The 21,314-nt window shown below is 40.3% G+C and overlaps 1 long non-coding RNA gene across 1 annotated transcript; it reads left to right on the forward strand.

Annotated features, from left to right (window-relative positions):
* Nucleotides 1–18,549: 18,549 nt before the first annotated feature.
* On the forward strand, nt 18,550–20,923 carry LOC141335860 (uncharacterized). Its single transcript, XR_012355632.1, has 3 exons — nt 18,550–19,319; nt 19,488–19,630; nt 20,530–20,923. It is a non-coding gene; the product is annotated as an uncharacterized lncRNA (long non-coding RNA).
* Nucleotides 20,924–21,314: the final 391 nt, after the last annotated feature.

The raw sequence follows: 21,314 nt of genomic DNA on the forward strand, positions 1-21,314 counted from the left end.
AAGTGTTACGAAACTAGGCGGTACAAGCAGCCACATAGATAGTGTGTTTCTCCCTGCCAATGCTTCATTGTTGGTGGGGATACACACAGTCTATGTGCGGTCTGCTTGAGTGTAGAGCACGCACAGTCAGCCCTCGAAAAGGCTGACTGTCCACAGTGTGAGCGTAAAAATTCTCCACTGTGGGTGCTCCACAGAAGGTTCTCTTCAAGGAGGGAGCCTTCGCCAGCGTTTCTCGCGGGTCTGGCCCCGCTTCCGCCGAGGCGGAGCGGTTGCTGCACTCGCTGGGATCGCGGCTCGATCTATTAGAGGAACCAGAGACGGGTGTTTTAATAATACCATATCTCCTCTCCTATCTGGTGGATCGGTAAATCTTTTTTCTGGATGAGGAAGCCCGCAATGCGGTTACTTCCCTCCTGGAAAGGTTTCCAACGCTTTCCATATCTTCCTCCGAGGAGGTTGATGTGAAGTGCGTTGTCAAAAGTATTCAACCGCCCCCCCCTGATCGCCTCAGTATGATGAGCTGGTGGTTGTGCTGACTGTGCATTAGCTAAATAAGCAAACATGAGCCACAGAAAAGCAAACGTTTTGCTTCCTGCGGACTAAGTCAGCACTTCCAAACGGAGCTTTCTGTCCTTCCCGATCTACATTGAGTTTTAGATCTGGGAAAAACTAGAAAGTAAAGATGACGCCGCGGGTTGAACAGACGCTATCAGCCTCTGTTCCCCGGTCTAGGCATCATTTTTGAAGGCTCCGTCTTTGCTCTTCAGGCCGCCTAATAAAACTTCAGGTTTGATGAGCAAATTAACACGTGTCGGGGTTCCTGACGGGAAAGATTTAAACCCCAGCCGTGTACCAGCTCTCCACATCAGAGGCGCAGAAACAGAGCGTTGCCGCCCGCGTTCCTCCGGCTATGCCTAGAGGACCCGGAAAGCAACGCTCTAAGTCGGGGGCTTCCAAGAAAAAGAAGAGGTTCAACCTGAGGGTCGTCCTCCAATCTAGGAAGTCCTCGGCTAAACGGCTCAGGGCCGTTGAGGGCAGCCCCTCGCGAGGGGGTTTGCACCGTACCTCCGGGTGCGGGTTTCAGACCCCTTCGTGGCCCTCAGGAGATGAGTCAGCTAACCCTGCCAGTGTTACAGGGCGTGGCGATCTCCCGCGAACATCCTCTAGCTGTCCCGCCCGGAAACGTAGCGGCCCTGGAGAGTTCGCAGCCCCCGCGGGGGACTTCCGAGGAGCTAGTTCAGGAGCTTCCTGCCAGCTTGCTGTTACAGGTCTCTGAGTTAGTTCCTCGAGTAAATCCAGACACCAGTCTCGAGAGGCTGGTACCCTAAGTAAACTCTCTGGCAGCGTGGAAACTACTGCCAAATGTTTCAAGTGGGTCCTGCGTACTGTAGAGAAAGATTACACTATTCAGTTCGGCGCTAAGCCGACACCTTTCAGCGGGGTAAACCCCGAGCAGGGTCTGGAACAGGAAGTCAGTACAGGAAGTTTCTCAGGCTCGCTTTCGGGGGCAAAACTCACCAATACAGAGTACTTCCTTTCGGCCTAGCTCTCACCCAAACTTTCACGAAGTGTGTGGATGCTGCTCTGGCTCCTCCGTGATTCCAGGACATCCGCATACTCGACTGGTCGATTCTGGCCAGCTCATAATAATTAGCGGCTCAACATCGAGGTGTTGTTCTCGCTCTCATGAAAGAATTGGGGTTGAGACTCAACACCAAGAAGGATGTGATTTCTAAAAACCACTTATCTAGGTGTAGTCTAGTATTCGACCACGATGCAGGCACGAATGTCACCTGCTCGGTTCGAGTCGATCCTTACTGCAGTGAATGCGGTCAAGCTAGGCCCGTCACCCACTGTCTACAGTCCCAAGTACTGTTAGGTCTTATGGCAGCCGCTTCCAACGTGATACCTTTTGGACTGCTGCTTATGAGACCACTTCAGTGGTGGCTCAAACCAGGCGGTTCACCCCGAGGGGAAACCCGTTTCGCAAGATCAAGGTCACGCGGCCCTGCCTACGTGCCTTGGCCATGTGGAAGAAACCTTGGTTTCTCTCTCAGGGTCCGGTTCTGGGAGCTCCTCGTCGCCGCGTCATGCTAGCGACGGACGCATCCCTCACCGGATGGGGAGGCGGTCATGAGTGGCCGCTCAACCCAAGGCCTGTGGAGCAATCCCATCTCTCCTGGCACACAAATCGCCTAGAGATGCTAGCCCTGTTCCACGCCCTGAAGTGTTTCCTTCCAGAAGGTATCCGCTCACGCCCCTTATATAAGCTGGCGTACCGGATTCTCCTATGGTCTTAAGGAAAGACTTCTCTCCCTGAGAGAGCAGTCCAGTATCTCTGGACGTGGGAGCAGACGTCCTGCCAGGCAGGGGCTGAGGCCCGGGGAATGGATGCTTCACCCAGAGGTGGTGAAGCAGATCTGGAGAACATTTGGCCAGGCACAGGTGGACCTGTTTGCGACTCAAGAGACATCGCACTGTTCCCTCTGGTACTCTCTAGTTCCTCCAGCTCCACTGGGGCTGGATGCCATGGCACAGACGTGGCCGAGGCTGCGTCTGTACGCCTTTCCCCTGATCGCTCTGCTCCCGGGAGTTCTGGAACGGGTCCGTCGGTTTCAAGTGCGGCTGCTACTAGTAGCCCGTACTGGCCGGCACGAGTATGGTTCTCGGACCTGGTATCTCTCCTAGACGGCTCTCCGTGGGAGATTCCCGTCAGGAGGGACCTCCTGTCTCAGGCTGGGGGCGCAATATGCCACCCCCACCCAGAGAAGTGGAGGTTATGGGTGTGGCCCCTGAGGGGGCACAACTCATAGGAGCGGGTCTCTCAACCGAGGTTGCTGAGACCCTTCTCCAATCCAGAGCTCCCTCTACGAGGAAACTGTATGGCCTTAAGTGGAACTTATTCAGAGATGGTGCCGCGAGCACCACCTGGACCCAGTCAACTGCCCGGTCGGTACAGTTCTGGAGTTCCTACAGTCTCGCCTTTCCGCAGGGCTAGCTCACTCCACCCTGAGGGTTACGTGGCGGCTATAAACGCCTTCCACGCCCCTCTAGGTGGCCTCTCAGTGGGCAAGTACCCCCTGGTCACACGTTTCCTCCACGGTCGGGAGATCGAGGCTTCATCAGGAAGTAATGAAGCATGGAGACTCAGAAGTTAGGACCTCTGGCGACTCGATAGATATCGCAAGGTTCTCTCTGGTTCTCCTTAGTGCCTCCAGGTCCGCCCGGACTGGACGCCATAGTACAGACGTGGCTGAGGCTGCGTCTGTACACATTCTCCCGATCACTGTGCACCCTGGAGTTCTGGAAAGAGCATGCCGGCATCGTCACGGCTAGTCCAACCATGGCCTTGGACCTTCCCTCTCAAGCTGGGGGCGTGGCCTGCTACCCCCACATGGAGAGGTGGAAAGTTATGAGTATGGCCCCTGGGGGGGCGCAACTCATAGACTCGGGTCTCTCAACCGAGGTTGTTGAGACCCTGCTCCTATCCAGAGCTCCCTTCACGAGGAAACCTTAAGTGGAACCTGTTTGCTTCATGGTGTCACGAACACCATCTAGACCAAGTTACTACCCGTTGGTACAGTACTGAGTCCTCGCAAACCCACAAAACCAGCTCACTCCATCCTGAGGGTGTTCATGGCGGCTTATTGGCCTACCACGCCCCTCGTGGTGGCTCGGCGGTATGGTTTCCTCGGTGGTGCACTCAGGTTGAGACCCTGAGGGGTCTCAAGCCTCTATTACCTCCATTCTTGGAGTGCGACCAATGGGAAGTATATCTGTCCAGTATGCGCACTGGGCACATACGGCCACAAAGAAAGCATGTGGCACGTTCAGAGCTTTCAGTAGATGGATCACAGATGCCATTCCTACTACTTCCAAGTCCTCTGGTCTCCCAGCTCCATGGGGAGCCAAGACTTACTCCTTCTGAGGCTGCCTGCCCTTCAAAAGCTCTTACAGCAGGTGTCCCCCTCCAGGACATCTGCAATGCTGCGGGTTGGTCCTCGCCCCTGACAATTGGTCCTCGCCCCTGACATTCGTCAGGTACTATGAGCTTGACCTCAGAGCCGCTCCAGGCTCGGCTGTACTCTCAGCCTAGTGCGCTAGGCCTAGAGGGTTAGCCACCTCCCTAGCCAGGAGGAGACTTCTCAAGGCGCATTCTTTCTGCGGAAAGAAGAGAAGTCGTTTTCGCCACGACGCTCCTCGTGTGCCCGAGGGCCGAGGAGTGTCCCTGCATCCTCGCGAGCCTGAGGGCCGAGGAGCAGACCTAAAAGCCTCTTGTCCGTGTAATGCTAGACAAAGGCTCATACTCTCGCGTCCCGGTATGCTTACCAGGCCGAGCTTCCGGTCCCTCTTGTTCTGGTTACCCCCAGACAAAGGACTAAGACTCCTCGTGAGCCCGAGGGCCGAGGAGTACCTCTCGCACTGGCTGGCGAACCAGGCAGAGGTCACGGTTCTCGTGTGCCTGAGGGCCGAGAACTGCACAGCCCTCTTGTCCGCGGAATGCTAGACAATGGCTTTATTCTCCTCGTGTTCTGACGCAGGATGCTATCAGACCGAGTGTATTTCGGTCCCTCTGGTTTCTGGCTTTCCCCAGACCAAGGACTAAGACTCCTCGTCTGCCTTCAAATAAGGCCGAGGAGTGCCTCATGCACTGGCTGGCTACCAGGCTGAGGCCCCTACTGTCTTCCCCGTGAGCCCGAGGGCCGGGGATTGCAGTGCCCTCTTGTCCGCGTAATGCTAGACAATGGCTTATTCCCTCGCGTCCTGGCGGAGCTCCAGGCCGAGCCTTGGGTCCCTCTTGTTCTGGCTGAACCCCCAGACAAAGGATCACCCTCTCCTCGTGTGCCCGAGGGCCGAGGAGCCTTGAGGTCAAGCTCACCGTCCTCGTGGGTCTGCGGACCGAGGACTTCCCACACCATCTGTCCGCCGAGTGCTAGACAGTGGTCATTCGGTCCCTCTTGTTCTGGCTAACTCCCAGACAAAGGACTAAGACTCTGCGTGTGCCTGAGGGCCGCGGAGTACCTCTCGTTCTGGCTGGCGACCAGACGGAGGAAGACCTCCATTCCTCGTGTGCCTGCGGGCCGAGGAGCACTCTTGGGGTCGAGTGCACTGTCCTCGTGGGTCTGCGGACCGAGGACTACCTAACACCATCTGTCCGCCGAGTGCTAGACAGTGGTCGTTGCAGTCCCTCTTGTTCTGGCCACTCCCAGACAAAGGACTAAGACTCCTCGTGTGCCCGAGGGCCGAGGAGCACCTCTCGCTCTGGTTGGAGACCAGACAGAGGTAGAACCCCATTCCCCGTGTGCCTGCGGGCCGGGGAGCACTCTTGAGGTCGAGTGCATTGTCCTCCTGGACCAAGGACTACCTACACCATCTGTCCGCCGAGTGCTAGACAGTGGTCATTCGGTCCCTCTTGTTCTGGCTAACTCCCAGACAAAGGACTAAGACTCTGCGTGTGCCTGAGGGCCGCGGAGTACCTCTCATTCTGGCTGGCGACCAGACAGAGGAAGACTACCATTCCTCGTGTGCCCGAGGGCCGAGGACTACAGGGCCTTCTTGTCCGCGGAATGCTAGACAAGGGCTCTTTCCTTTCCACCCTGGTTGAGCAGACACTCGCAGGGCTCGGAAATTATGGGGGCGTTGGTAGTCTCGTTCCCCATAGCGTTCCTGACGCGGCTCGAGTTCCCGGAAGGGAACGTCTCGGGTTACTATTGTAACCTTAGTTCCCTGAGGGAACGAGACGCCGCGTCTCGGACCATAATTCCCGCACCCTGCGGCGCTCGCTTCATTCCTAAAAGAGCTGCCGCCGGCTTCAAACGCACGCGTTTTTTTGTACTTCCCGGTCGATGACGTCACCGCGCCTGTGACGTCACTCCCGTCATTTCATTGGTTGTTATACACAGTTCAGAGTGCGGCCCGCCAATGGCGTTCCCCATAGCGTTCCTGACGCGGCGTCTCGTTCCCTCAGGGAACTAAGGTTACAATAGTAACCCGAGACGTTCTCCTCCTCCATCTCCACTCCTCAACCCACCAGAGTGTGACACTCTGTGACATTCAAAATGTCCTTATAATAAATATTTCTGCAGATCTATAATATTATGCTGCAGTCTGATGACCCAAGTTTGGGTCATCTAATGTATACATTGATTTATACATTTATTGTTCTGGTTCAAAATATAATTAATAAATCCAAACAAGTTTATTATGCTGCAAGGGTAATTGTAGTCTTTTTGTTTTGAAATTTTACTAATATAATCTGTTATTGAGCATTTTTCATTTTTACAGCAAACATATACAGTGGTAGCCAAAATTATTAGAACACTAGTATTTTCACCAGCTAAAAAATGTTTTAAGTTAGTTATTTCTATATTTTGCTGTAGTGTATCAGTAGAAAATATAATTTTACATTTCCAAACATTCATTTTGACATTTATTGTAGTAACCCAGTAAGATTTTTGTTTGCACAAGGAGTCTGACAACAGCCAGTGCACTGTAAAAAATAAAATGGTGTTTTATTCAATAGAGTTGATATTTTTAGTATTCCAGACAGGAAAATGTGTATTATTATGAATGTATGCAGAAAACCATGTTAGACCAATGTTTTGCATATCAATGATGTGTAAACATGTTTTTGAGAATAAACTGAACATAGAAAACGTATTAAGCACAACAACCAATTAGAATGAGTAAAGCGCATGCGCATGTTGCCTGACATCCGGGGTTTCAACTAGGGATGGGCGATACCACTTATTTTGTTTTCGATACGATACCGATATTTTTAAGGCCAGTATCATCGATATCGATACCGATACGATACTTCTAAACTTAATTTTTTAATTATTACATTTATTAAATTAATAAGAGTAAAATATGTAATTATGCCCTTTTTTATAACCTTTTATACTTTATATTTGAAATGCATTTTAACATTTAATATGCAACTAATTAAATTTTATTTTCTACATGTGGTTAAAATATGTTTACTTTAGTGGTAACTACAAAACCTACAGTTGAAAATACTTGGTTTCATAAGGGGCTGCCAGTGACAGGCTGTTGCACACTTAAAATACAACATTTTTATTCTGCCAGTGTATAATTTATATTAACATTACTACAAAACATGATCAATGAACTTTAAGTGTTAATTTAAAGAAATGTAATTGCACTTGTGAAATGCAAATTATGTAAGCTTCAGTTTCAGTTTGTTTATTGAGAAATAGCTCAAACATTTTTTTTATTTTCTGTCCTCTGATAAGCATTGTACAGGGCTGTCGTTCCCAAAAGCATCAATGATTTCTTATGATACTTTTAGGAAACACAGCCCTGTTTGAATGCACTGTCTAAAGGGAGTGAATGCTCTCTGTGATTGATTGGTTCTGTCTTGCATCATTTGCGTGCGTTCAGATAAGTAGGAAAAGTGTTCTATCGTGAACAGTTATTCTCTAACATAGGTTATGCATCCAATTCAATGCACATTGTACTCCTGGCTTTTTGTTAAATGAACAAAATCACTGGTAAATAAAACACACCTTAGTATCGATATTTTCAATTTGAGTATCGATACTTTCGATACTCCCATCAGTATCGATATATCGATACTTTAGGATCGATATGCACATCCCTAGTTTCAACATGGATCTCAACGCGGGCTTTCCTCTGTCCTCTCCCTCTCCTTTTCATCTGCAAGTTATCCAGTTAGGACAATCGGGATTGACGGCGTAAAAGTAAGTATTAAATTACGTTTTAAAACTACACCTTAGTTGTGGAGTGATTTAGAAGAACTGGATGATTTTCAAAAAATGCATTTAATCGAAAATATTTAGTCAGAAGATGTGCTAGTTTGAATTGCACTGCCATCGTTGTAATACTAGCAAGTTTACTTAACATCCCACCAAAAAATATTTCGGTGTAATTTAGAGTGCTACCATTAAAGTGTGGTGTTCAGATGTTATATCTATGTGGCCAGAAATATATTGTAGCCTATTGTTTTAGTACATTTCGTCTAATTGTAGCACATTCTAAGTTGATAATCTAAACTTGATGAGGTAGCCATGCCTGTCTATCAAGAACTAAAACATATTGTCTAACTGGCAGCTAGATACTAACAGCAGAGGTGGTTTAGAAATCATAGCACTAGATTAGCTAACTAGCACGAAATCAAGGATCTTTGTTAACAGATAGCCCAGCATCCAGCTATTTTGTTCGGAGTAACCTATGTTATATGGCTAGTGAAAATATTTTTTCAGCTAACTTGTCACTGTAATATTCTATTAGTGGTTTTACTCTTAATCTGATTTACACCTTAAAACATGATTAATGGCCTTACATTTTGGTTATGGTATATATCGTTTTATGGAACTAAAATCACATTATTTACTTGTAAAAAAATGCTATGGAAACACACTTTATTTAGCTAAAGTAAACTGGCAGTTTAATTATTTCCTTGAATGAACAATATAGCCTCTGGCTTTATGTAACCTAAGCAGTTTTTTTTGCATTGTGTGGGTCCTATGTAATATTACGTCTTTGAATGTCATAATTATATGTTTCAGGTGAGAGAATTGGCACCACATGCATTGCAAGTTTTGCTATTATTCCGCAGATCAAGACAGTCTCATCAGACATCACCAGCTTAACCACAGAAGACCAAACCATTGGCCGTGTGTTCACCCCAACTGTGTGTGTGTCTTCAAAACTCAAGGAGCTTTAAGGTCACATCTTTCAAGAAATCATCGCAAAGGTGCATCTGTTCACCATCAATCTAATTATACGTTCAAATGTGAATGTTGTGATTTCCAAGAAATATGTTCTGAAAGAGATTTTTTTAACTCTTGTTATTTAAACAGCTGTAAACTTTCATTTACATGGTAATATTTGGAGCAACACTATTGCTTTACTCACTGTTCTTCTGTACATGTTAACAGGATGGTGAGGAGTTTTTTCGCATCACCAATAATAACTTACTGGGGACATTTAGAGCTGCAGTGGAGAAATACACTCCGAAACTGCTTCGGCTCTACTGTTCCCGGAAAGCATCCTTTGGAAAGGACCTAGAACACATCCTGATGAAGCTTGATGATGAGGTATGAGTTATAGTATAGAGAAAATACCTCTGCTCACTGAGGTGAATGTTTCTTTGTCTGATATAAAGACATTTTTCCCCTGTCTTTTGTCTTTTTTGATAGACCTCGAATATTATCCGGCACCGCCAGGATGCTGCACTCAGAGGACTACCCATTTTTCTCCGTGAGGAACCTGGACAACTTTTCAAGCAATGTCTTGTAAGTGTCAATTATCATAACAGAATAACCACTCATCATTCCAGAAATACATGGAGAAAAAAGTAACATAGAAAGATGGGATGGAAGAAGATTGCCTCAGCTACTAGTGAACACACAGAGCACACAGTGAATCGAACCTGCAAGCCTTCGATTACAAGCCCAAACCCCTAGCCAGCAGGCCACGGCTGCCCCATTACAATTACAAGATGAAGATGATGTGTGTGTTGTGTGTACTTGAAAATCACCTTTGAATGTTTTGTCATCTCTATTATAGGAAACTGATCCAGATGATGTGGCCGTAAAGGGAGTGGCTGTAGTGTTGCTTTATGTCCTCGAGGACTGTGCTGTGGAAACCTTCTCTCCAAAGGTGCAAATCATTTCATTGATTGTGGAGGAATCTGTAGTTCTACAGGACATTGCTGATACTCCCACTTCTGTGGCATACCTTTCTGGCCTTTTATACGCCCTCAACATTTCCTACCCAAAAGATCTCAAGTACACTTTTGATACTCTACAGAGCGTCTTTATGGAAATGGGACCTAAATGCACAAAGCCTGCCCGATCACTTAAGAACAAACTTGCATTGTGAAACACTGGAAAATGAGGCCAAGGGCAATTTCTGTATAGGCCAATGGTAATATGAATGTACTGTTCTTATTGAGTAGCTCATGTTAACAATAGTTTGCACCTTCATGTGTGGTTGATTTCAATGTTTGTTTGTTTTTTTTTTTGCACAAATGCAAGAGACACTTATGGCATTCTTAAGGATATCGTTAGGATATCTTTCAAGTTTTTTGTTTTGTTTTTGGTGTATGGGGCTTACAGTACCATACAATATCCCAGATCTCTCCTGCCTTGGCCTTCTCTTCTGTGTTGCTCCTTGGCAACTCTAATGCTGATGGACTCTTCTAACCAAATGTTCAACAAACTTCCACACATCCCAAGAGGATTGGTTACAGTTGCTCACTAACCATCATAATACATAAGATAATCACAGACAAACATTTACATTAAACACACAATCATGATGCTCTAACGCTACTGTGGATGGGCTCTTTTAACCAAAATGTTTTTTGCCCATTTTTTTTTTTTTTTTTTGCCCAAACGGTTCTTCTGTGTAAGTTTCAGGTTTTTGTGAGATGTATTTGATGTCAAATTTTATGTGTATTAATAGTTTTTAATTTATGGTGGTTGTGTTTGTTGCATATTTACACTTGTTTTCACATTTTAATTGTAATTTGACCTGTATAGGCCCATGTTTCTGAGCCCCAGAAGTTCTGGATTGTAAACCTCTTAAGTTGGTATCCTTTCTGTGGTTTCATTTTGGAGTGATATGGTATGTCATTTGACATGCATTTATAGGCTTTGTATGTTGGTTACAATGGTAACATTTACTCCCAACACGTTTTTATGTTCAGCTACTATGAATTAGGGCTGTTAGGGCCATGTTCTGAGTGCCAGAACACTGTGACAATGTCTACTGTGACATTTATCTTAATTGTAAACATTTATGTGGCCTTTCTGTGTTTATTTTTCATTAATATTATTTTGAAGAGGTTTAATTGCATAGTGCCACTTATTTTTTTTGTCAGTGTTTTAATCAGTGAAATACACCCTTGGTCACAGTGAAATAAAATACTTGAAATGTACAACATTGTATGTTATGGATTTATTTTAGTTTGTGAATTAAAAAAAATTATGTAGGCCAAAGTAAAATAAGTGAGTTTCCAGTATAGTGGAAAGAGAATCAATATATTCTTGATAAACATTTTCTAGTGCTGTGAACGAGGCTATTGACTGAGCAAACATATATTCATTGGTAGAACGAGGAATTTAAAGTGCTGTTCATCAACAGAACTAAATAATATTAGTAAGGACAACAACATTATTGTTGTTGGGGTAATTACATTGCTAATCGTTGGGAAAACATAAAAATGTGAATGCAATGTGTTGCCTTGAAATTTTCAATATTATGATTTTTTTTTTACAGTGTGCTCCGCACAGAGATTTGATCTCATCATCATCCAGTCTGTCTGGAATAACACAAAGAAACAGAACAAGCTGAGACAGACTAAACCCAGAAGAACTGTGGCAACATCTCCAAGATGCTTCAACACTGTAAAAAATTACTCTGGGGGGTATTAAATACAACCCATAAAAAACAGTTAGATTTTACTTAAGTATATTAGTCAGAAAGTAAAATATATAATAATGGGCAAGTTCTACCCTCACTACCTATTAATTTACAGTAATAAATGCAACACGAAAGAATTAAGTAATATCCATGGGTACCAAAGACGTCACTTCCGCTATGCTCGCCGCCATATTTGTGTCCGATATGATAACAGGCACAGCGCATCTAAATGAGATTTATTAATAAATTGAAACAAGAAATTACTTTTTATCACTACTTCCCACACTGTGTATTTGACTTGATTGTATGTTTAGGACAGATTGTGTAAATTATTGTGAACGTAGTCGCTCGGTGAAGGCTTTAAGACCTGGAAGAATCCTTTGCCGGCTGGTCACTACTTCACAGCGAACGGGACTCGCGCTGACGGCACTAATAGGGGTTATGCGCAACAGGCTTCCGTTTTCTGCTAAACAGGTCTCGTTGCTTCCGGTTCACGCGTTTTGCATATGCCTCTTTAAATATGAACATGATTTACTCAAGATTCCTTCAAAGTAGACATAAAAAATGATCATAACCAATGTCCATCACATATGTGGATTGATATATAAAAGTTTTTAATTTTTATTCTTTTCACTAACATTTATATATAAATATCGAATGAAACGTCCACAATAAACAGCTGGCTTGTTTAACTGATTACCTTAAAAATCCGTCGATATCGCCATTATTTATTACGGCTATTAACACGTTCTCCGACAAGCGGAAGCAACGAGACCTGTTTAGCAGAAAACGGAAGCCTGTTGCGCATAACCCCTATACAGTCCGCGCTTAGATTTCGGCAAATTAGTTTTGCCGAATGCAAAAAAATGTGATTATTGAGCATAAGCCCAATATCCAGCAAGCCAAGGGAAGACGTCTTTCACGTTTTGTGTATTCATAAACCTGGATCTCATTATTGAAGCTCAAATTCAAGCACCAAAAGCATGCGATTTCTGTTTAAAAATATGCTTTTTCATTCATCCAGACTATATGGCCGCATAACATTTTAGTTTACTTTAGTTTATTACATCACTTGTGCAGCCAGTCACAATTCACAATGGTACCATTTACTCGGGATGATGATTTGTGTGTGTGCCATTTTTGTATGACAAATAATTTTTAGGGTAATTGTACATAAATAGTTTTAGCAAAACAAATATGATTATTTTAAGAACCTTTTTTACATGTATAGCCTATACTTTACTGCAGGCGTTGCAATGACGAACGCTATGTAGTACAATAGTTTAGCTTTTATTATTTAATTTTCATAATTCATTAAACACTGCATGTTCTAAAATGCCTTCAACTGTAAACACTCTTGCTCTTAAGCCTAATACACACTGAACCAAATAATTTACGGCATCTGGGTGTACTGTAAGTCACTATTCTCTGCATTAGCACTGTTTTGAACTTACTGTTTGAATGCATTCTCGTTTACTAAATCTTTTGACGTACGAGTTGATCGGTTCAAAATGTAATTAACTGATTCTTTTCATTTTAAGGCATTATTTTCGTTATCATCTACTTATTTACAATCTTAGTCAATAATTAATTATTATTGCACTACTCTTGTTGTGCCGAAAAAACACCCTGCTGTGAAAAGCACCTGCGTGAATGACACCGGTACACTAAAGGCTATATGCATACCTACCCACTTCAAGCACTGCTGAGATCGAATAAATCTGTAGTTAGGTTTTTTTTTCTGATGACTGTTGTTACAGCTAACAGAACAACATATCCCGGGCATATTGTATCCCTGTTGTGAACATTCTGGGAGTTTTGTTGATCTTCCTCTGGTAGTTGTGGCTGCTGTGACCATAGACTAAAACAGGTAGCGCGGACACAAAAATGGCGGCGATAAAGCACAGTGACGTCACATGGTCCCTATGAATATACCGAAAAATATTCGGTATATATTACTGGTGCTACAGCACCACAAAGTGCGCATGCGTCAACGTTCAGGAGGGAATCACGGGATACTCGTCTTCTGTGCCAATGGCGAGACAGTGATGTGTCGAAATACAGGTACGTTTTATTTAAAACATTCTGATATCATCATGAATACAAATGTTAAAATGTTTGTTTGAAGTTAAGAGCAACAGAAATATTTTGTACTGGCACGATTCTGTGTTGTGTTGTCGGCGCCACAGCAGTCATGAAAGATTGACTGTTAGAATTTGTGGTTGGTCAAACTAGCTTTGAAAACTGAGAACATTGTCCAAAAATGGCACCGGTAAATGTGAGTAAAAACATACATTTGTGATTCAAATATATTACCTGTCGTTAGTTTTATGTATACGGCTAAAATGAGCAAACAGCTTTAACGAATCTGCATCGCGTGTGTGGTTGAGCGAGCGAGCGAGTGAGAGAGAGAGAGAGAGAGAGAGAGAGAGAGAGAGAGAGAGCGCGCGAAAATATGCGTTTGTGAGTATATTTGCGAGAGAGAGCGAAAATATGCGTTTGTGAGTATATTTGCGTTCGTCTTCGTATGTCTGCGTGTGATGTGCTTCATTCGTGATGCTAAGTTGTGAACAAACCGTACTGTACACTAACTATACTGTCTCTCAGTGAATAATGTGTTATGTACACTTGGTATTATAGCTAACATTACAGGTAATGTTAAGTCCCCAAGCTAATGGTTAGCATGAATGTGCGGTTAGCGTGTGCTGTTGTGAAACCGACAAAAACAAAAGATAGATATCTGTAGGCTTAATGCATTTTATATTCCTTATGTGATCTTATGTTATCTTGAGTTTTATATATTTTGTCAATTCACTTTGAGTTATGTGTTTGAGTGATCTTGAGGTTGCAGATACATTGCAATATGAACTTTTTGAAAACTAAATTCTAACAACTAAATTCCATGTCTTTATAGTTCCGGAGTATTATGGAAAAAGGACAGTGTATGTTGCCTTATTGAGTATCCTGGGGAAGACCAAGAAGAGCTCTTTCTGGATTGTCAGGTATGTTATTGATCAACTCCAGGCATCTCAACAGATACACAAAATGTTGGCCAGATGCCACTGTTTTATTTCTAATATCAATTACTGTGATTTAATACACAAATGAATATATATTTTTGAATGAATACTGACTGATTTCTGTCCATCAAATGAAAGTCTACTCATCCAAATCTCTTCATGCTTCAAGAAGTTCATGAAAAGATCATTAAAAAGAAATACTTTGAGCAGATTAAGATTAATCCAAGTCTTCTTAAGAGGCACAATCGTTTTAAGTGATGCACAGATTTGATTTAGGCTTTTATTTATACATTTACATTCATCAGCCAACATAAGCTCAGCCCTACTTGCTTGATGCATGAGAACAAAACCTCATTGGTTCTCACTTTTCAGGCAAACAAGTTTGAGCTTCCATTTACGAAAACAAAGCCTATAATTACATCATGTCAATTTATGAAGTTCATCATATAAATTCATCAGGCTTCTTTATGAGACTTGGATTAATCCACTCAACTCACATAAATTTATTTTACAATCTCTTTATGAACTTTTTAAAATCTCAGTTATGGGTGAAAAGAATTTCAGTGGAGGGACAGAAATTTCTCAGATTTGATTTATTATATGCAAATATAATGATATAGAAATATTATATATATAGAAATATGTAACTATTGCCATTTGTGTTTTGAAGATTAACAAAAGTCTTATAATTTGCAAAAAACATGAGGGGGAGTTAAATTCTCTTTACGAATTACATGTGAGAATTAATTATCCTTGACATTAAATTTTGGGGGATTAATCCAGTTTTTTGTATTGGAACATATCATGGCCCACTTTTATAAAAAAGACACCTCAACAAAACATTAGAATGGCATCATGCTAGCAATGTAGAATCACAAAGAAAACAATGTACTGGAACATGTTAATATGCTTAAACAAATCTTAAAAATAAATAAAATTATATGCTTCTTGTTTTTCTTTCTAACAGGAGGGTGAACTTGAGGGACACAAATCAAATGATGAAGATGTTGGTGATGCATGATCCAGGAGGACCCAGCCTCTCATTTTCAAGTGTTGTAGCCATCATTTTAACAAATCATGTCAAGTCAGTTTTTATATAGTTTGAAATGACAAAATGTGGGACAGCATTTAAGATTATTGTTTTTAGCACATATTCTGACATGCATGAAGACATTAATAGATTTTTTTTTTTAATGGGAAGTGTTTAAGAGGTTTTATGTAACATCAATCATATAAAGTTGTATTTCACTTAAATTGATTGTAAGAGGATTCTTTTGAATGCATTAATTAATTTGTTTGAAGAAGAAATGTTTGTTATTTGGTTAATAAAAAGTAAAATGCAATATCCTGTGTCTGACCATTATTTTTTAGGTAAATTTAACCTCTCTGGAATAAATGTGTAATTATTTATATTGGCTAATTATTATAAATAATAATTAAGTAGATGAACTGTTGCCTACTAAAATAGAGTAAATATTACTCAATCTTTATAGCTAATTAGTATTCAAAAATATTACTTAGAATTTACCTACTTTTTTTTAGTTAGTCATAGCTGTAAAATATAGGTATTTTTTACTCTAATATATAGGATAGAATCTACCCAATCAAACTGAGTGCAAATTGTTACCTCAATTTTATTGAGTAGATTCTATAGGTTATTTTTTACAGTGAAGAAACCTACCTGAAAATCTACAGTACTGTTAAGAGTTTTAAGCACTTGTAAGAATGCTGTAAAATGAGGATGCTGTCAAAAATATTCTTTCTTAATCAATTAACTTATGTTAACTAAATTAAATCAACATTTAGTGTGACCATCCTTTGCATTTAAAGCAGCTTTTGCCCTAGGTGCACTTGCACATAGTTTTTTCTGGTAGGTTTGCAGTAGGTCTCTTGAAGCATTTTGGAGACGTTGCCAAAGTTCTTCTTGATTTAGTCTGTCTCAATTTGTTCTGTTTCTTTATGTCATTCCAGACAGAATGAATGATGATGAGTCTGTTGTCAGATTCCTTGTGCAAACAAAAATCTCACTCGATTATTACAATTAATGGAAAAATTATTATTTGGAAATGAAAACTGAAATTTGCTACTGACACACTAGAGCAAAAGATAGAAATAACTGACTTAAAACCATTTTTAGCCAGTGAAAATACTAATGTTCTAATCATTTTGGCCACCACTGCATATTGGTCGACCCCTAGTTTGCTGTAATTATCATTACTTTTCATTGGTACACTCCTATTTTATAATAGGATTAAATGGAAGCTAATTTTGTCTTTTCTATAGTCAAACTTTAAAAAGAAAACAATACACACATGGTTCAGATCAGTGTTAGTGAAGTGTTTAGAGATATAACATGTGAAACCAAGAGGCTCATAATGCTCAATTATTCTTTACTGAGTGGGAGCAAAATTGTAGTGTTGATTTGGCTAAAACACATTTAACAGACTTGCTGTTACAGCACAACTACTAATAGACAATTGCAAAATGCATAATTGGAGCACAAAAACTGAAAGCATTCATGCTTTTATTCCCATGAATGTTTTTTATTGCAGATTTTACTAGCTAGGATTGTATAATACTCCAAAAATACAAAAATTCCATAACCCTAATTCTAAACTTAGATGACCTTTAGTAAGGTTACTTGTGTTTGTGTGTCTGCTAAAAGGGTTGCAGAAATCATGTTGTGTTTTTGAGGTCCTTCAGCAGCTTCTATGTAACATCTGTATTGTTTGCTCAAGAGAAACCCAATTTCCTTTGAACGTCATTGTTGCAGTGGCCTCGTTCCCTGTGAAACCAACCATTTTGAAGCATACTGTATTTCTTTATTTGTTTCTCTGGTCTTTTGTGTGAATGTGTATTTCAGTGAAAGACAACCTGGTTTTGTTGTGACAGTTCTTTTCATTTCTGTCCCACTAGACTCCAGAGATGTCCTACCACTCTCTTGGGATATTCGTTTTTTACCACTGTTTGTTATGCAGATCTTTCAACAATAGTGCTCATTTCTAGTTACAGCACCTGTGAGCTGCAGGAAACCAGCCATTATATTCCTCCTTGTTCTTACTGCTTTATTTCTGCTGTTGTCAGTTTCTGTCTCTATCTTGTTTTCATTCTTGTCCTCCATTTCTTCTTTTCAAGCCTAATAATTTTGAAAAATACAGGACCAACATATTTGTTACATATTGCAATCTGGTGAAAATGAAATGCTAGATTTCATACAAATGCTATTAGAAAGAAAGAAAGAAAGAAAGAAAGAAAGAAAGAAAGAAAGAAAGAAAGAAAGAAAGAAAGAAAGAAAGAAAGAAAGAAAGGACCGGGGAGAAATAAAAAAACTAGTGAAGTTTAAAATCATCTTCTTTTTATGCCATGTCTGCATTTACCTCATCTGAACCACATTATTAGGATATGCTGCCAACCTTGAATCCTCCCTGAACCCAGATTTGTTCTTGCAGTCTGTGTTCATGTGGTCTCAGCAGTCCTGTTTAGTTCCATTGAATACTGTGCAGTCAAGCCCTCTGTTCTGAAGATGAATTGTTTGGAATTAAAATGAGTGTATAAAGCTAGAGTCAGGCTGCCACAGAAACTCATTTGTCTTTCCTGTGATGTCATCAAAACGTGTTGTCAACAAGTGACTTTGCTTAAATGACAATGAAGAAAGCTCTGCTGAAATTAAGGTATTACAAGGTTATTCACTCAATCTCTCTTTTTCTCTTCCTTTCACTTTACATAAATATACACCGTGCACCACAATTTAAATTTCAACAGATTTTATTTGACAAATTATTTAGCAAGGACACATTAAATGAATCAAAAGTGACAGTAAAGACATTATAATGTTACAAAAGATTTCAATTGCAAGTAAATGCAGTTCTTTAGAAAAGAAAAAAAAATCCAGATTGAAAATAATAATAATTAAAAAAAAAAGTTCTTGAACAAGAAATCAGTGTATTTGGATTATTTCTGATGGATTAATTGACACTAAATATTGGAGTGTAATGGCTGCTGAAAATTCTGTTAAAACCATTAAACTATATCACTGTAACAAATTGCTGTAAAAATTACAGCAATATTTTACAGCAGCGGGTTGTATTTCTTATAATACAGCCAATACAGCATATTGCTGTAAACCGCAATGCATTCTGGTAAATTTCAAATCTAAAGAGGCGGGATTATCTTTAACGGTCGACATTTGGGAGCAGCAAGAAGAACGATTCATAACTGTGGTAAGTAAGTGTCTTATTTCTGTTTTATTTTTCATAATTTGTAACTGTATTAGAATATTAAAGAATATAAGGTGTCATAAACATTCGCGGTAACCGCAGATTAACGAATCCTCCGTCCGCGGAGCACGAGAGAGACTTGTGCGGGGATTCGGCACTGCAGTCGCGGAAGGATTACACACACATTCCCCTGCCTTATATCGGCTATAGGCGTAACATCTCTGGGTTCCTACGTTAAGAATTACAAGCTTCATTGGCAAAAGATGTGATTCACGGCGACGTCGTGCTGATCAGCACACTTTCTCGTGATTATTTTATGATGTACAACAAATTTGCACAGGCAGCCATCTGTTAACACGGGCACCGAAATAAAACGCGTATTTAGGGCTCGCGATTCGCGGTCAGCCGCTCACGGAGGATGTGTGTCACGTAAACTCTGAACGGTGCTGTTAAAGTGGTTAACGTAAGCAGTGAGATGTACTAGCACCTTTGATAACTTGCTTATTCGCTTATTGTTTGAATGTAACGTTAATGCTTTTTGCTAACTTTGATTTGAAGAATGCCTTAATCCAGCCCATTGTCCTGTCTGGCCTGTTCGCAGCATATTACATATTCTGGACTAACGTTATCAAGAGGAGACAGACGGAGTTTTGGAGTTCATACAAAGGTAATAGTTGCATTCTAACAATCTGAGTACCTGCATTTTACATGTAGATATGATAGAATATGTTTCTCAACTCAAGTAGAGAGAGTTTTTTTAGGGAGAATAATTCAGATGTACAAAAGCTAAAACTAATGTGAATTACATATTGTCTGCTTCCTGACTGTTTTGTAGATATTTATCCTGAGAGAGAAACAAAGAAGTTGAAAGGAAAAGACCCATCTAAAACGACAGAACACAGAAGAAACCAGCAGAAGTGAACCCAAGTTACCAGTTTTCTTTGCAATGCGAAGGATTTTCAGCAGAATTACTGACATGTAAGTACACATACACCAAGATCTTTTTCCTTTTATTATGTTATGTTATTTTATCCTTTATCTACACTAGCGTTCAAAAGTTTGTGATCAGTAGGTTTTATGTTTTGAAATAAGTATCTTCTGCTCATAAAGGCTGCATTTAATTGATAAAAAATACAGAAAAAACTATAATGTTGTGAAATATTATTAAAATGTTTTATCCATTTTAATATACTTAAAAATGTAATTTATTTCTGAATTTTCAGCATCAATACACTAGTCTTCTAATTACTCCAATGTCCTTTAGTGATCCTTTAGAAATTATTGTATATGCTGATTTATTATCAATGTTAGAAGCAATTGTGCTGTTTAATATTTTTATTAACCTGTGATACTTTTTTCAGGAATCTTATATATTATACTTATATATAGTATGTTACATTGAAATTGATTGTAAAGATTTAAATTTTTAGATAAACTTTATCTTTTAAATAACTGCTGTTATTTGAAACGTATTCATCAAAGAATCCTGAAAAAGTATCACAGGCTCCAAAACATACACTGACAACATTGACAATAACATTGACAATAAATCAGGATATTGATAATAAATGAGAATGATCTCTGAAAGATCATGCAACACTGGTGTAATGATGCTGAACATTCAGCTTTGCATCTCAGAAATAAATTATATTTGAAAGTATAGTCAAATATAAAACTTGTAATAACTTGTAAAAATTGTAATATTTTTCACAATTTTAGTGTTTTACTGTTTAATATCATACTGATCTAACTGTAACAATCATCACTCTCTCTGCCTTTGACTGTATCTGTCATCCCTCTGTCTTTGTCTGACTGTATCATTGTTTTGTAAAATATCTAATGTATTGCCCTTTTTGTTCTTTTATATATTTTTTTAGCCACTCTGCATCCTGGGCTGGAACAGCATCTGGATCTGAACTGTTCTCCTTTTTCGATCAGAAGTTTTTTTGGACTCACTTGAGGGCTTGTTGTTTGGCCATGTTGGACTGTCCATGAAGTTGTGAAAATTCATCACTGTCTTTATGGTATTTCGAACCATTTAATTATAACCATGTTGGTTAACTTGATGTTGGTTTCAACTTTGGCTAAATATTGGTTAACCTTAATATTTAGCAGCGTAATATGTTTCAAGTAAATATTTTCATGCCCAATTTATTTTGGAATTCAGAATAATACTGAATACACTGTTCTATGACATTTCTTTCATGCAAATTTGAGAGTTAATAAATAAGAGATTTTTTAAATAAAATTGGACCTGTTTATCAAGATTAAGATGTGTCAAATTATTATTATTTTTGTTTTTATTAAATAATAGGTGCACTGAGTTTCATACTATACAACACTTTATGCAGTTAAATATTGTTTAAAGCTTATGCAGTTAATAAATTGTTTAAATTGCTAGTCATTATTATTCAGCAATCTGGAAAATAAATACTGCAAATAAAGAATATACAAATTAAAGTAGTACAATATTTTTACAGTGAAACGTTATTTAATGATTTCCAGTACACTTGTAAAATTGCAAACTATTGCTGCAATTTCACAGTAGCAGCTTTAAATAATGTATATATCGTTGCTAGTATATATATACAGAAAATTGCTGTATTTTAACAGTAAAACTGTAGTTAATCATTTACAGTGCACTTGTAAAAATTTACAGTAT

This window comes from Garra rufa, chromosome 5, assembly GCF_049309525.1.
Source record: "Garra rufa chromosome 5, GarRuf1.0, whole genome shotgun sequence".
In the NCBI taxonomy this organism is placed as follows: domain Eukaryota; kingdom Metazoa; phylum Chordata; class Actinopteri; order Cypriniformes; family Cyprinidae; genus Garra; species Garra rufa.